Below are 14,400 nucleotides of genomic sequence, written 5' to 3'. Positions count from 1 at the left end.
CTCCATATGTGCAGTAACTACTTTTCTATAATATCTTATGGCATCTGGGGTTCAGCATCATTGAACAAGATTAAATGAACGTTATAGAGCTATAAAATTGCATGTAAAATAACGCAAAACTGTTCAAATGACTATCAGAGTAGCCTGGGAATGAATTTCCACTAAAATTGTCAGTCTTAGACGTAGCTTAGTAGCTGTTACTGAAGTGGAGGGGTTCTTTCATACAAAGACGTGTCCAAAAAATCAAGTAAGTATTCCCTAAGCCATGTGAATGACAAGCAAAAGTCATTGTGAAGTCAATATTTTTTTGTTCATCGTTGCTAAAATTGAGACTCCCATTGTATATGTGTGTGTTGAACGTACCAACCAGAATATCCAATAAAAGAGCCGTTTGGATATTCTATGCTTTTTGTGTCCTTCAGAAATCATGAGGTTGGAGACATCAGTGTTAAATGTTTGTTTGAGTTGCTCCCTTAAAAAAAGCCATCAACTCATTTAATGAAGTGCACGAGTCCTTTGTGAAAATTTCAACTTCTCATGTTGCCGTGAGAGAATTTTTCTTAAGCTTTCATCTTGGAACAAGTGTTTGAGCTTTCTAAAACTGTCAACTTTGTATTAGAGAAGCAAGCATGAAGTAAATAGTGTTTCTTAGCTTCCTGTAGAAAATCCATGGTACCTTCCGTCTTTTCACATATGAAAATTTAAATGTTAGCATTGCTACCTTATATGGTGAATGGGGACTTAGACCTTTTAATAAAACGTGGAGGGTTTCTGTTTTCAAATAGAGCTATTAATTTTGTGAGCCTGCATTAAGTTCCCCCCAAATTTCTCAGACCGTAATCAGGTAATATGGCTCACAACTGCTGTATGGTTGGGGTTTTTTTGTTTTGTTTTTTGTTTTTTACGTTTTGACTACTCAGCATCTCATACCAAGTCCCCATCCCTTTGCATGTATGCTTTCGAGATTTTAGTTTCACTTACATCAGGACACCAAGGATTTCGGAGCTTAAACTGGTGAGCACAGTTTAACTTGGGACATCTAACACAAGGTATCCCCCAATTTAAAATCTTATCGGTTGCATTCACAATTATTCATCCTTTCACACTGTCTTACCTGTGTGTAAGCTGAAGCAGGTTTATTTGCCTTCTGTTTTGGATCTGCCGGTGCCCCCCTCTTCCCCATTGTATACCATCTGCGCCCTGTGCAGTTGGGGCCTTTCCACATATGGCTACAAGCTGGTGTAATGCCCTTCCTTTTGATCTGGCTTCATCTAGTGATTTGCTCAGTATTTTTAAGGTCAGGCTGAAAACTTTTCTGTTCTAGTTATTTTTGATTTTATATTGTGTGTTGTGTTTGATGTTCAGATACATGTGAAAGTTGCTTCTAGGAGTCAGTAATTTTTATTCCAGCCTTTTGCAGCAATAAGGTAAGACTAGACTGTACTTTTTCTTCCTTGAAAATGTAGTGATTTATGTGTTAGGGCGAATGCCTAGGCTTTTCGTGTAAAAGCTCTTGCTGTTTTCTAATTTGGGACTATGCTGCTATGAATTTGTGCTCCTTTTTGCAAATTGTAACTTTGTGGGGTTTGAGTGGCCATTCGTTTGTAGAACTTTCGACTGGGATTTTTTTTTTTTTTTTTCTCATCTGTTGCCAGTAACTGTCACTCCGTATTTGGATTCTATAGGATAGCAATGTCCTTCTCCTCCCCCCGGTTTAAAATTTCTTGCCATTTTATTATTTGCATTGCTTCATCTTCACTGGGTTCCAAGTATGTGTCTGGTGATGGTCATAACGCTGTTTATTCCAGGACGTGTTGGAACTTCCCGTCCAGCTAGCACAATGTGTGTGAAGCGCCTAGCATGGTATATGACGCATAGTAGGTGGTCTTCGGTACTCTGACAGGAAGCGGCTGTTTTTTCTACACTCCCCTATCGAACACATTTGGTGATAGGGTTCATCTTCGGCTCTTCGAATCCACATCTCACTTATTGTCATTCTTTGTCTTTACTTTTTTGCTACGACTGCTCTCACGGAGGAATAAGTCGTCTCCTCTTGTTTGTCTCTTGTCCTCCAATTCGCCCATAAGATTCAACCGTTCCCTGTGTAGCCAAGTAAAGCGAACTTGCTCTTCCTTTCGGGCTGTCTGAAACACCCCTTTAAAGACAAAAAGTGACCAGCAAACTCTTATTTCTCCCATTTATCTGCAGATTTTCCTTTCTCTTACTGCAGAAGCCAGCAATTCGAGATTATGTTATGTGGTGCCCGGTTAACTTGAACACAGCAGATTTTAGTGAAATCTGAAGGAGTGAAGATTTCCTAAGATCTCCTTCTCATATTTGAGTCTAATTACTGCTGCCATGTATTCTATCTGTACTTTATCATTTAGTGGTTATAATGCACTTTTAGGGCAACTTGTTCTTGGTTATAGGCTCTGCCTTCCAATTTAAGGTACAGGTTTTTAGAGGCCAACCTCAGTGGTTCTTTTGGTTGTGGCACCCACTGTTCCAGAACTTTTAACTGCTTCCCCTAATGAATGGATATTTAAAAATCTCTGGAATCCTACAGGAAGATAGGTCTTTTGTTCTAGGAAGAAAAGAAAACAGTAGCATTTACGGGGCTCAGCAAGTTAAAAGGTGTATCATTGAAATATGTATCTATTTCCCATCATCTGGCTAAGCTGTGGTGCTGACTAGCTTCTTTCTTGCCAAAGAAAATAATTTTAAATCATAAGCATATTTAACTAGCAAGCATAAATCATAAGCCCTTCTAATCATAAGCATGTTGAACTCTGGTGCCATTTGCACAGATGTTATGGTTAAATGTGTGTGCTCCTCCCAGCCTCAAAGATGTGGACAAGCTCTTACTCCCCAATTTCCTCTTTCACTCGGGGAGCTTAAATCATTTGTTGTTTGCACATACAGAATTCTAGAAAGTACGGGACCTAGAGAACGGTTTCAGGTCTTAGGAAAGTTTTGGATTTTGTGACCCACCCTGACTGGACAACGGTGGAAATAAAGGGTAAATATTAAAGCAGGGTTCCCTTTTTAAGACAAAAATAATTGGTGTTTCATGATGATAGGCAAGGTACGAAGAACAAGACTTTGATTTTCAGAATGTATCTTTAAAAAACAAACAAACAAGCAAACGTCATGGAATCATAAATACAATTTTAACAGAAGCCTGTTGGCTTTCAAAAAAAGGTTCTCCACGTGGTTGGTTCTAGAGAAATACTTTTAGATACTGCAAACAGAGCTCCTATTGTAAAGTATATTTTAAAAAGTATTTTTAAAAGTGTAGTAACACAATAACACATCCATACTGACTTGCGTTGCAAGGCAAATTGTTAACATTTTGGAAGCCAGTAGGCATAATTTACATACTCATTGATTTTGTTTTACGAAACATCACTTTTTAGAAACTTTTTATTGTAAAATAAAACAAAGATACAGAAAACCACCCAAAACAGACGTGTAATCACTTGTTGTTTGGAGAACACTTCCACAGAGCGCCCGGGTTGAGAAATTGAACTTTGCCAGCCGCCCCAGGGACCCCCTCATTAGTTTCCCCCAGGTCCGCCCTGTTTTCCCGACTAAAATTACCCTCATGCTGACTTAGAGTGAGAGGAAGCCATTCTTTGTATTTCTCTCTGGTTTTATCACTCGTGTGATAAACATCACTGTTATCTTTTTCTGTAGAAGCTCCTCTGCTTATAAAGCTGAGTTCAGAAACGTTGTTTATAAGCTCTTTAAACGATAGGTGCAGAATGACCCTGTGAGCACTTGCTACCCCCACTAAGTCAGTGACGGGATGGAGTTTGGCATGCTTCTGCTGTGCTCTGTGGCTCTGCTCATAGCTATAAACCAATAGTGATAATAACTAGTGTGTATCGAGTCCCGTGTCATCTTAGCACGTACATTAATTTATTTCTCCCCAAGACGCTCGGAGGTACTCTCATTAGTGTCGTCCCCATTTTCTGTATGTGGAAACTAAGGTTCAGAGAGGTGAGGCAACTTGCCCAAGGTCACACAAGTACTGCGTCAGAGAGCCGGGGGGCATCTAAGGTAGTGTGGCTCTAGGCAGTTCTCCCGATGCTAGGCTTGATGGAGGATTCCAGTGTACGCGGATTTTGAGACTGCTTATACGAGCTTGTCAAGGAAAGGATCTACAGCTTTAAGAAAAAGATTGAAAACTCGCTGGCCTAGTTCAACCTTTTCATTTTACAGATGAAGAAATGACCCAGAAAGTATAAAGAATCTGCTTAAGGTCACACAAGCAGTTGGTGGCAGACTTGCAGCCAGCTCCCCAAATCTCCTGGCTGTTAAAATCGATGATCTTTCCTTCATTCCATACCTTATGTGGAAAAAATACACATTTTCTAATCCGCTTCTTTGCATCAGTTCCACATGAGCAGATTTGACTCAAAACCAGCGTACAACTAGGATACAGCATCTCCTTGCTTACTTGCTCGAGGTTTTAGCTGGGAATTAACAAATTTATATTTGAAGTTTGTTCTTCTGTAGATGCACATGCCTAACACTCTCCTCCAAAGAATGTACAAGAATAACACATTTGACTGGTGTGGATGGCAGGTGAAAAAGAATTACTGGTGTAGTGTAGGCCCTTCCGTGTATTCACGGCCAATTCTGGATTATCCCAGCACAGATGGATCCTGCAAAATCCCTCTTCTGCTTCTTACTGGTGACCTTTAACTATTTGTGTTTGCAAATGCTTCCACCAGGGATTGGAAAGGAGAAGAGCAGAGAAGATGGGACTTGGTTTCTTGACCAGTGTTAGGTGTCCTGGTAAAGAGTTGAGGGGTTTTCACGGGAGACCGTGGGATTCTCCCTGGGTTGAGGCACCCTGGGATTCCCAGACTTTAGCCTTGGATGGCAACAATCAGAAGGGAAGCAAACTGGCACAATGCAAAGGAGCTTAGCTTGGAATTTGTTGAATTGGGTTGAAATCCCATTTAGCTTGTGCCTCAAGCGAGTTACTCTTCCTCTCTGAGCCCCAGTTTCCTCATCTACAGAAGGGAAGAAGACAGAGCTTCTCCAAAGCCAATTACATATTTAAGCGCCCAGCTCAGCACTTTGCTCATGGAGAGAGCTATTAAATGGTACTTTGACTAGTGGACTACATTCATACGTCCACACGGTAAAGGGAGGTAAAGAGACTGAACTGATCCGATGAAACTTCTGCACTCTCCTCTTGATACATTGGCCCAGCTTGAGTTGTTTGAGGCCCTCCAAATTGGTGGCCACACCAGCCTAAACTTACTAGTCTCATAACTGCTTGTTTCCTGATCTACCTCCTTACGCCACGGTGGGACAAACAAATTCGCCTTCTTCACTGGAGCTCTGCGGATCTGACTTCTGGGTCGTTTGCCGTGAACCAATTAAAAACCTGAATGAATCTCCCAGTTGATTATTTTCTCAGGACATTATTGCCGTTGTTCCTCAGGAATACTTAAGAAGGAAATTCGGCTAATGAAAATGTTTTCCAGTCTGGACAACTTGTTGTTGAGACATAAGCTCTGTGTTATGCTCTGTGGATTGTCGGCACTCAGACTTCTCATTGGAGGAGGTCCAGAGGAGGGTCCCTGGAGTTCCTTGTATTACACACATATGCTTTTAATGCTGGAGGCCTTAAGAAAGTTGATAGGCGTCAGTAGAGATGAGATAAGGATTGTATGGGATATGGACTCGTTCACTCAGTAAGTATTTATTGAACAGCTATGATGTGCTGCTAGGCACTGAGGATACAAAAGTAAACAAGACAAGACATCATCCGTTCTTCGTGGAGCTTATAGTTGAGTGGATTGGTAAATATCATTACAACTTCGGAAGTACTAGACCTTCAGAAAGGCAGGAAGTAGATCTCAAACATGTTTGAGCTTCACATACTGACACAACACTATGAACTCAATGCAGGCTGGGTGAAGGAATGCTTAAGTATCGTCCCAAGCAGAGTTGGTTTTTGTGCTTAAGTTAAAATATCCTTAGATTTCTGAAGCTGCATGTTTTTACCAATCTCGTTATTGTTGTAAAATTCTCTAATAATTGTTTTGACACCAACTTTAGTAACCACAAAGACTGTTTATAATTTGTTGGTGCTTTTCAAACACCTTTAAAAGCCAAGCAAACCCTGGACTTTCGCTTGGTTAAGTCACTGTGTCTTTATGTATATACCTGAGGGGTAACCACCATAAAAAAGACCTATGCAGCAACATGTTCAATATGGGGATTCTAACACTGTGGAATGTCTAAAGATTGCTTGCTCTGTAATGTTTAAAAGCCCTGTAATTCCTTGTAAAGCATATATAGCATCTGAACAAGAAATATGACACTAAGTCTTGGATTAAATAATATCTTGGGGCCACTGCCTTCTGCATTTTCAGCAGTTCGGCAACTCCACTAAGTGCAGGTTAACAAGACCAGAGCATCGTAAACGAGCATCTGTCCCGTGACCCAGTTGGAGACCCCTTCCGATTATTCATTCCAGAAGCACGTGCTGACACTGAGTTCAGCCCTCTCGAGTCTCCCACTCGAAGTGGTCTTTTAAGATTGGCGGGAGGTCAGAGTCTCCCACCCCCAAGCTTTGTGCCGCGGCTAAATGTCGCCGGGGCCTTCCTTGCTTTGGATCGCTCTATTTTCAGAATTGAAGTCAACAAGGGGAGACTCTGGACGGGGAGCAGTCCGGCTCGGAACACTTGGGCAGCAAAGGGTTTTATTGTTGTTGTTTCAGAGTGTTTTAAATGAGAGCAGGCAGCCCTGCACAGAGGAACTTGTTCGGTTGGGCACTTGCTGCCCTTGCGCCCAACGGCCCGGGTCTTTGCAGGCCGAGTTCAGCCTTTCCACTTCAAAGGCCTGGCTCTGAGTGGATCACACGTTTTCCTTGATGACAAATTAATCAAACTTGATTTCTTGGATGAGATGGATACAAAAGAACTACAACTCCCCAAGGCCTGAAAGTCAATACGGCCCTTCTGGCTCTGATTACAGCAACAAAAGGATGTCTGAGAGCCATCTTCCTCCCCGCTCGGGCTGTGGGACGGGGCTGAAAGCAGCCGGCTTGTAAAGGAGAAAGGCCTTATTAAAACACATTTCAGCTGCGACCAAGTGCCCGGCGAGCCTTCCTGACAGAGAAAATTACTTTTTAGTAGATGCTCACCTTTTTCCCAAGAGCAAAGTTTCCGCTTAGGAGAATAAGAAGAGGTTGTATATTAGCAGTCTGAAATGTTTATAGATCTCCCTTTTATGTTTTTGTTGGGAAGGTAAGGTTTAAAAAAAAAAAGAAGGAAAAAAAAAAAAAAGAAAGGAATCAGCCTGTGATATCTGGCAACCGTTAGGGATAGGTGGAGTTTGGGTGAGGAAATTTACTTGTCCCTGGTTAAAAAGCAAATTCCCGGTTCTGGGGGAATTGGATACCCTTTTTTTTTTTTTTTTTTTAATGTTTATTTATCTTTGAGAGGGAGAGACAGAGCGTGAGCGGGGGAGGGGCAGAGAGAGAGGGAGACACAGAATCCGAAGCAGGCTCCAGGCTCCGAGCTGTCAGCCCAGAGTCGGACGCAGGGCTCGAACCCACGAAGCGGGAGATCATGACCTGCGCTGAAGTCGGACGCTTCACCACCTGAGCCACAGAGGCGCTGTGGGAAGTGTGTACCTTTAAGGCAGGCCTGGGACGAGGCAAAGAATGGATTCAAAATGCAACTGCCGTGGGTCTGCTCCTGCAACCCACTCATGCGAGAGAGCGAAATAAGCCTTCTGCTAAATCGGGGAGCGCAGGATTTCGATGTAAACCTTCTTAGCAGCTTTGTCATCCGCCTGTTCTGCGGAGCATCCAAGGACACCGCTCGCATCCCTCTTGTGATCGCTGTGCGTTCTATATTTAGAAGAATTGCTGTTGCACAAAATATGGTCCCCTGACTGTCCTGGGCGTGCTTTACGCCTTTCCCAAAAAGACTTCAAAAAATGAAAGGTTCATACCTTTATATCACAATTTTGGAAAGAAGAACCCAAAGGGTTTTTTTTTTTTTTCCTTTAATATGGAGTCAAAACACACACATCCACATATTTCCTATTTTATTTGTAGGATCTCCTTCCACGCAGCCGCACCACCACCATCCGGTGACTAAGGGTTGATAACATGTGCGCGGTGAAGTGGGGTCACACAAGCTCATCTCTCATTTCTGACACTTGGTTTGAAGATCTTTCCTCCAAGTATCTGTGTGATCCTGACAGGCAGTTTTCAGAAGTTTGTGGCATTCCAGGACCCTTAATAATTTAAAGCTGTAGTTTAGATTCCAGCCATGAGCAAAGTATACCATGGTTCTGCCCCCACACACCCCCACCCCCGCCTTGCGCGGTCTCCAGTGCTGACCCCACTGCTCTCTGACATGTGTGTGCACCAAGCTGCGGCCAGCCACGCCCCTCGTGTCCTCAGCCTCCCGCCTCCGTCCCTGCCTGCTCACCCCTCCCCAGTCTCTGAGCCTGTGCCAAGGCCCCCTCCTCCAGGAAGCCAGTCCTGAGCTTTCCAGCCAGAGAGGAGCCCTCCTTCTTGCAACATTGGAGGCCCTCACATGTTCTCTCAGCCCCTCTGTGGCACTTGGCACATTGGCCTACGTGTTCACTTGTGAGTGTGGCACTAACTCAGGAGCTCCCAGGCCTAACACACCCACCTCACGTGGGTCTTTCACACAGAGGCTCTGCTGCTTGTTGAATAAGGAGCCTCGTTGCCACAAGCCCATCATAGAAGCCTTTTAGGGGGGCTGGGGAGCTGTTTTGGTGGTTGGAGAGAGCACTGCCATTTGCGTGATAAGCCTAGCTCCCACCACCCTCCATGCCAGCCCGCTGCTTTCCTGACCTTGCACGCGGCTGCCTGACTTTTCTGAACTCCAGTTTCTTCATCTGGGTGGCAGAGTGAATGCTCCCGCCACTGGGTAGGAAGATGAAATGAGAGAATGTGTGTTAAGGTACTTTGTAGCCGCTAGGTTCTGTCCATGTGTAGGTCTGGGTAGTCATACTAATATCATAGTATTCTGGTCAAGGTAAGCCTAGTTGTGTTGTGTTTGTTTTTTTTTTTTTCTTAGATACACAGCAGGTTGTTTTAAAATCACATTCTCTCTCTCTCTCTCTCTCTCTCTCTCTCTCTCTCTCTCAAAAATGAATACATTAAAAAAAGAGGGGGCACCTGGGTGGCTCAGTCGGTTAAGTGTCCAACTTCAGCATGGGTCATGATCTCGCGGTTTGTGGGTCTGAGTCCCGCGTCGGACTCTGTGCTGACAGCTCAGAGCCTGGAGCCTGCTTCGGATTCTGTGTCTCCTTCTCTCTCTGCCCCTCCCTGCTCTCTCTCTCTGTCTCTCTCTCTCTTTCTCTCTCAAAAAATAAACAAAAAAAAATAGTTTTCTAGGGACGCCTGGGTGGCTCAGTCAAGTGTCTGACTCTTGATCTCAGTTCAGATCTTGATCTCAGGGTTGTGAGTTCAAGCCCTTCGCGGGGCATGACGCTTACTTTAAAAAAACAAAAACACACACATTCTAAAGTAGAGTGCAGAAGCGTTTTGTGTCTCTGAAACTCCTTTTTTCAGGATAGAAGTGATACTTATTTTAACAAATGCAAACATTGATAGCCAGCCCATCCCCTCCAAATCATCTCCCTTCCCCCTACCCCCCCACTCCCTCCCACCCCCTCCCACCCCCTCCCACCACTGTCACTGAAAACTTCTTTTATACTGAAATGATACCAGTGGGAAATCACGGTGTTCGTGGAGGCCTGAAGATAGACGAGAAAGTGGGGTTGCTCAGGGCCAGGGCAGGGCTGAGAGGGATGCCGCACGAGAGATGTCCAGCCAGTGAGGAGACACTAAATAAGAAAAAGGGGAGACTGTGGAAGAGTCAGCCTTGTGAAGAAGCCTGGCCTTACTCAGGGGGCGCTACTTAAGTCACTTATCAGCATCACCTGTCCCCTCCCACGTTGGGAGATTCTTTAAAGGAAACATAGCCAGGATGCTTTAACTCCGCACCTGGAGCTGAGGTCTGAGCTCACCGGAGCTCCCACTGACTTTCTAGAGTTCGGACATGCCCCGCTAGGTAACTACGTAGCACTCACCTCGATCAACACATTTGTATTATTTTCACACCGAGACACAGAGATTGTTGGTCCTGGAGAAACTTCCGTGAAGGTTTGTGGTTTTAAATCTAATGATTTTTCTTGTCGGTGTTATATCTCGTTCTCAAGAATGGTTTAGGCCTCTTGTGTTTATGTAGCTGAATTGTCGCCTCCGTGACAAGAGTTGGGCACTGTTAATATTTTTCTACTGGACGTTTTGCTAGCATTTGAGTTATGTGTCAAATTCCAGGAGCGTAAAAATGGGAGTTGCCTTGCTCTTTTTTGTTCCGCTAAAAACGTCTGTTATGGCTCTTGGTTCACGTGGAACTCTCTGAGAGGGTAGTCCTAGGATGTCACTCAAGTAAGACCTAAGGCAGGAGAGGTCGGAGTTTTGTTAGGACTTAAAGGGAGCCCGTTCCCTGGTGTTAGCTGGCAGAGGAGATAATTTCTGCCTTGCAAGAGGGGTCAGTGACTTCTGCTGCTACCTTACGTTGTTCTAACCAATCTCCAAGGCCGGTTCACACATCCGGTTGTATGTTTTCTTTTTACAACACAGAATGGGCATCTCACGTGGTGCAGACAAAAACACGTAATTAGTTCGTAGATTGAATTGTTGGAGAACAAAGTGTGTTTGTCTGTGACGTAATAGAGGTTTTAAGAGGGAGAGCTAATAGAAGTCTGTTATAGTGACAGGCTTCTTACCTCCAATTCTCGTAGATGCTGTCTTCATTGTATGAAGAAAAGTGAAAAGTGTCTGTGTCTTTCAAAGTTGTAAAAATTCTAAGGTTTATTTTTGGCAGAGTAGGTAAATAAAGCACCCGGCCCATCAGTTTCTTTGGACGTCACTACCCACTGCACTACCTATGTGCCACCTGCCAGTGTCAACCTTTATAAGCAGCCAGTGTGGTGTTTACTGAACCTTGTGGGCCACCTTCCAGGTCACTGGCTGGGGTCATCAAACAGTGAGACCAGCTGCACCTTGGGGACTCGTTGTTAAGGGTTTGCTAGACTGAGGCTCCATGACGGCCCAGAGCAAAGTGGGAGAGTCCTCTCTTTCACTTGGCCAGGTCGTGAGATATTCCCGTGTCTTGAGCGCAAGACTCCAGCCAGACTGGAAACCCTCTCCCAGGGCTGACGTTTGAGATTTCCAAGACCCAGGACAAGTGAGATTCTCTGGGGTGGGTCAGTTACATAATCCACTTTCCCGAACACACGGCCCAATGCTGAGTCTTTCTCAGCTGCACCCGCCAGAAGCAAACAGGTGTGAACTTTAAGATAAACCTCCATCTATGTTTGGATATGAACGGACACCCTAAATCTGCGTGAGTCATCTGTTGAGGGTTCAAAAGCAGCCTAAGAAGCAGTCACCAACCTGAGTTGGGCCCCCATCTGGTGATGCTCCCTTATTTCAGGGCTTTGATGCTCAGAGGGCAAAGGTTCCTCGCCCAAGGTCACGGAGCTGGTGAGCCGTGGTGCAAGATCTCAGTTTCCCTAACTCTACGTCCAGTTTCCTTTTCGTGTGCGACAATAATTTTACGGTTGTTTGAATAATGCTTCCCCGGACTGCACTCCGCCTTTATTTTCATAGCTCAGTTTATTCCATGATCCAGGGTGTCAGTGAGATAATTTTGTTTATGTGTTTTAGGAGATTAGAAAAATCACCAAAGCAATGTCAGCAGCGTATAACATTAGGGGTCCAGTAAGACGGGCCCCACAGGTGCTCTTGCCTTAGGGCTATTTCACTGCATGTGACAGAAAAACCAAGTGAGAATGTGGTGACTCACCTGACTGAAGAGTCGTGGAGTATGGTGGCTTCAAGCGGAGTGTGATCCAGCAGACCTAATCTCGTGGTTCTCTCTGTGCTGTCTTCACTCCCCAGCTCTCAACCTGTATCCGCCCAGTTTTCGGAGGAAGACTGGGCCTCTCTCTTCCTCCACCTCTCAGAATTCCCAGGAAGTCCCAACATTGTACACCATTGGGTCTAACTGGCTCTCATTCTTATTCCTGAGCCAGTAATGGTGGCCCGGGGATGCGAGTGCCCTGCCAGGCCAGGCCTAAGTCATCTACCCATCCCTGCAGTTTGAGTGAAACCATGGAGATGGGCCCCAGAAAAGGGGGACGTTGGCGCGGACTGACAAACTCAGGAACCTCCACTATGGCGTCACGTCCCAGTAGCTGGATGACCTAAGGCGAAGTACCTCACTGCCGTTGTGTGGTTTTTTCAGCCGGAGACTGAAGGTGATATTGGCACTGTTGTCATTTTGTGTAGTGTCCTAAGCTTTGTATGTAGTCAGGTTCTATACGTGTTGCCTTGGAAAACGCTAAGAAGCCAATAGTCATACTGTGGTTCCCCCCGTGGATGATGCCCCAATGCCTTGACTAGACTTCTCGGAGCTAAGTCTCCAGTCTTTCCTCCATTCCCTGCCATTATCCCTCCTCCCTGCTCCTCCCTGGAGGTGAGTGATCTCCCCAGGGTGCCATTGCAGTCCACCTGTCCTTGCCTCTCCCCACCTGAGAGTGCCCTCCTCTGTTCTCTCTTGGGGCCTGAACCTGCCCGAGTGTGGCAGTAACACACTGGGTTGTGACAGCCTGTCTGTCCTTCCCACTAGAGCTGGTGAGGACAGACACCATGATTGGCACTTCATGTGACACGCCTGGCTGATAGCAAGCATGCAAAGGCTCTTTGGTGTATAAATCAACCAGGGAGGAATGGTGGGCGGGCAGGGTGTCTCCCAGGTGAGGGCCTGGTTGGCCATGTGTGTCTGGTGACCCAGCGGATGAGGGCGCTTCACTTTGACCGTGTGGCTTTAGTCATCGCCTCCAAATCTGGGCCACTGCCTTGCAGAGCATCCTACCTAGTGCACTGGGCACACACAGCCCAGGACCATCCCCCCGACTGGAAAACCGTCCAGGCCCTACTGGATAGTGTGGGAGCAGTCACTTTAATGTTTATTTCCTTTTGAGAGAGAGAGAAAGGGCGGGGGGAGGGGAGGGGCAGAGAGAGAGTGGGAGATACAGAATTTGAAGCAGGCTCCAGGCTCTGAGCTGTCCGCACAGAGCCTGACACGGGGCTCGAACGTGAGATCATGACCTGAGCCAAAGTCAGACACTTAACCAACTGAACCAGGTGCCCCTGGCTGTGCAGACTCTTCACACCCCTTATCTAGATCGTAGACAACATAATAGGTTTGTAACTAATTCTTACTTTTATTTTTTTTTATTTTTTTTTTAATTTTTTTTTTTCAACGTTTATTTATTTTTGGGACAGAGAGAGACAGAGCATGAACGGGGGAGGGGCAGAGAGAGAGGGAGACACAGAATCAGAAACAGGCTCCAGGCTCTGAGCCATCAGCCCAGAGCCTGACGCGGGGCTCGAACTCACGGACCGCGAGATCGGTGACCTGGCTGAAGTCGGACGCTTAACCGACTGCGCCACCCAGGCGCCCCTAATTCTTACTTTTAAAGAATGAACTGCTTCTCGAATCAAAACGCCTATTTTAATCCCCCAAAGAACTTTGCTCTATGTAAAGATGTACTTTGTGGCTTAGAGCTTTAGAGCTCCTCTAAGTCAAAATGCCCCTGACTGCATGGTAAGGGAAACTTGCTTTGGGAGACTCAAAAATGCAAACGAAACACAAACTTGGAAATCACACAAGGAGCCATTAGACCCATCCTCTGCCTGTTGCCCCTGCCCCTCCAAAGTAGGAGGGCCTCCTGTTCCCACCTTCCGCTCGGGGTGGGGGGTGCGGGGAGGGTATTGGCACTAGTGAGGCATTTGCTAGAATTCCTTCTAGTCAAGTTCGGTTTTGATGTTTCATGGATTAGTACCTAAGAAATGCCTCCTCGCCGTAAGTGTTAAGGTGAAACTGAAGGGATAGAGCCCAGGTGCAAGTGCGTGCCATCCGTCTGAGTAAGGAACATCCAGCAACTGTGTTCATCAGGCTCAGCCTGCAAGCCGTCTTCCCTCTCTTTCTGACCCCCAATTTTCTTTTGTGGAGCCAGTCTGTCTCTTACTGAAGTATTTCCCATGTGTTTGCTAAAGGGAAATCACCACCAAGACATCTGCAAAGTCTCCAGGCTTTGAAGTACCCACAGGAACTCGGCAAAGAGAAATGCAGTTACTTTGTGTCTCCCGGGTGGGTGGAAGGATGGTGTGTTTGCTTTTATAGCAGCGGGCGGCGTATCCAGGGTGCTGGCACCACCGGAAATGAAGCCATCTTTATTCTTGTCCTACCTGCGACAAGAACTTTTTCATTGATTTTTTTTTCTTCCCCCCCCTCCCCCGCCCGAAGG

The 14,400-nt window shown here is 45.6% G+C and overlaps 1 long non-coding RNA gene across 1 annotated transcript; it reads right to left on the bottom strand.

Annotated features, from left to right (window-relative positions):
* Positions 1-7,525: 7,525 nt before the first annotated feature.
* LOC123384125 lies at positions 7,526-9,940 on the bottom strand. The gene is made up of 3 exons (XR_006594803.1): positions 9,743-9,940; positions 8,864-8,935; positions 7,526-8,274 (listed from the first exon to the last, which is right to left on the bottom strand). It is a non-coding gene; the product is annotated as an uncharacterized LOC123384125 (long non-coding RNA).
* Between the last annotated feature and the right edge of the window lie 4,460 nt (positions 9,941-14,400).

This window comes from Felis catus, chromosome A2 (assembly GCF_018350175.1).
Source record: "Felis catus isolate Fca126 chromosome A2, F.catus_Fca126_mat1.0, whole genome shotgun sequence".
Taxonomy (NCBI): Eukaryota; Metazoa; Chordata; class Mammalia; order Carnivora; family Felidae; genus Felis; species Felis catus.
This window is presented reverse-complemented; position numbering and strand designations above follow the sequence as displayed.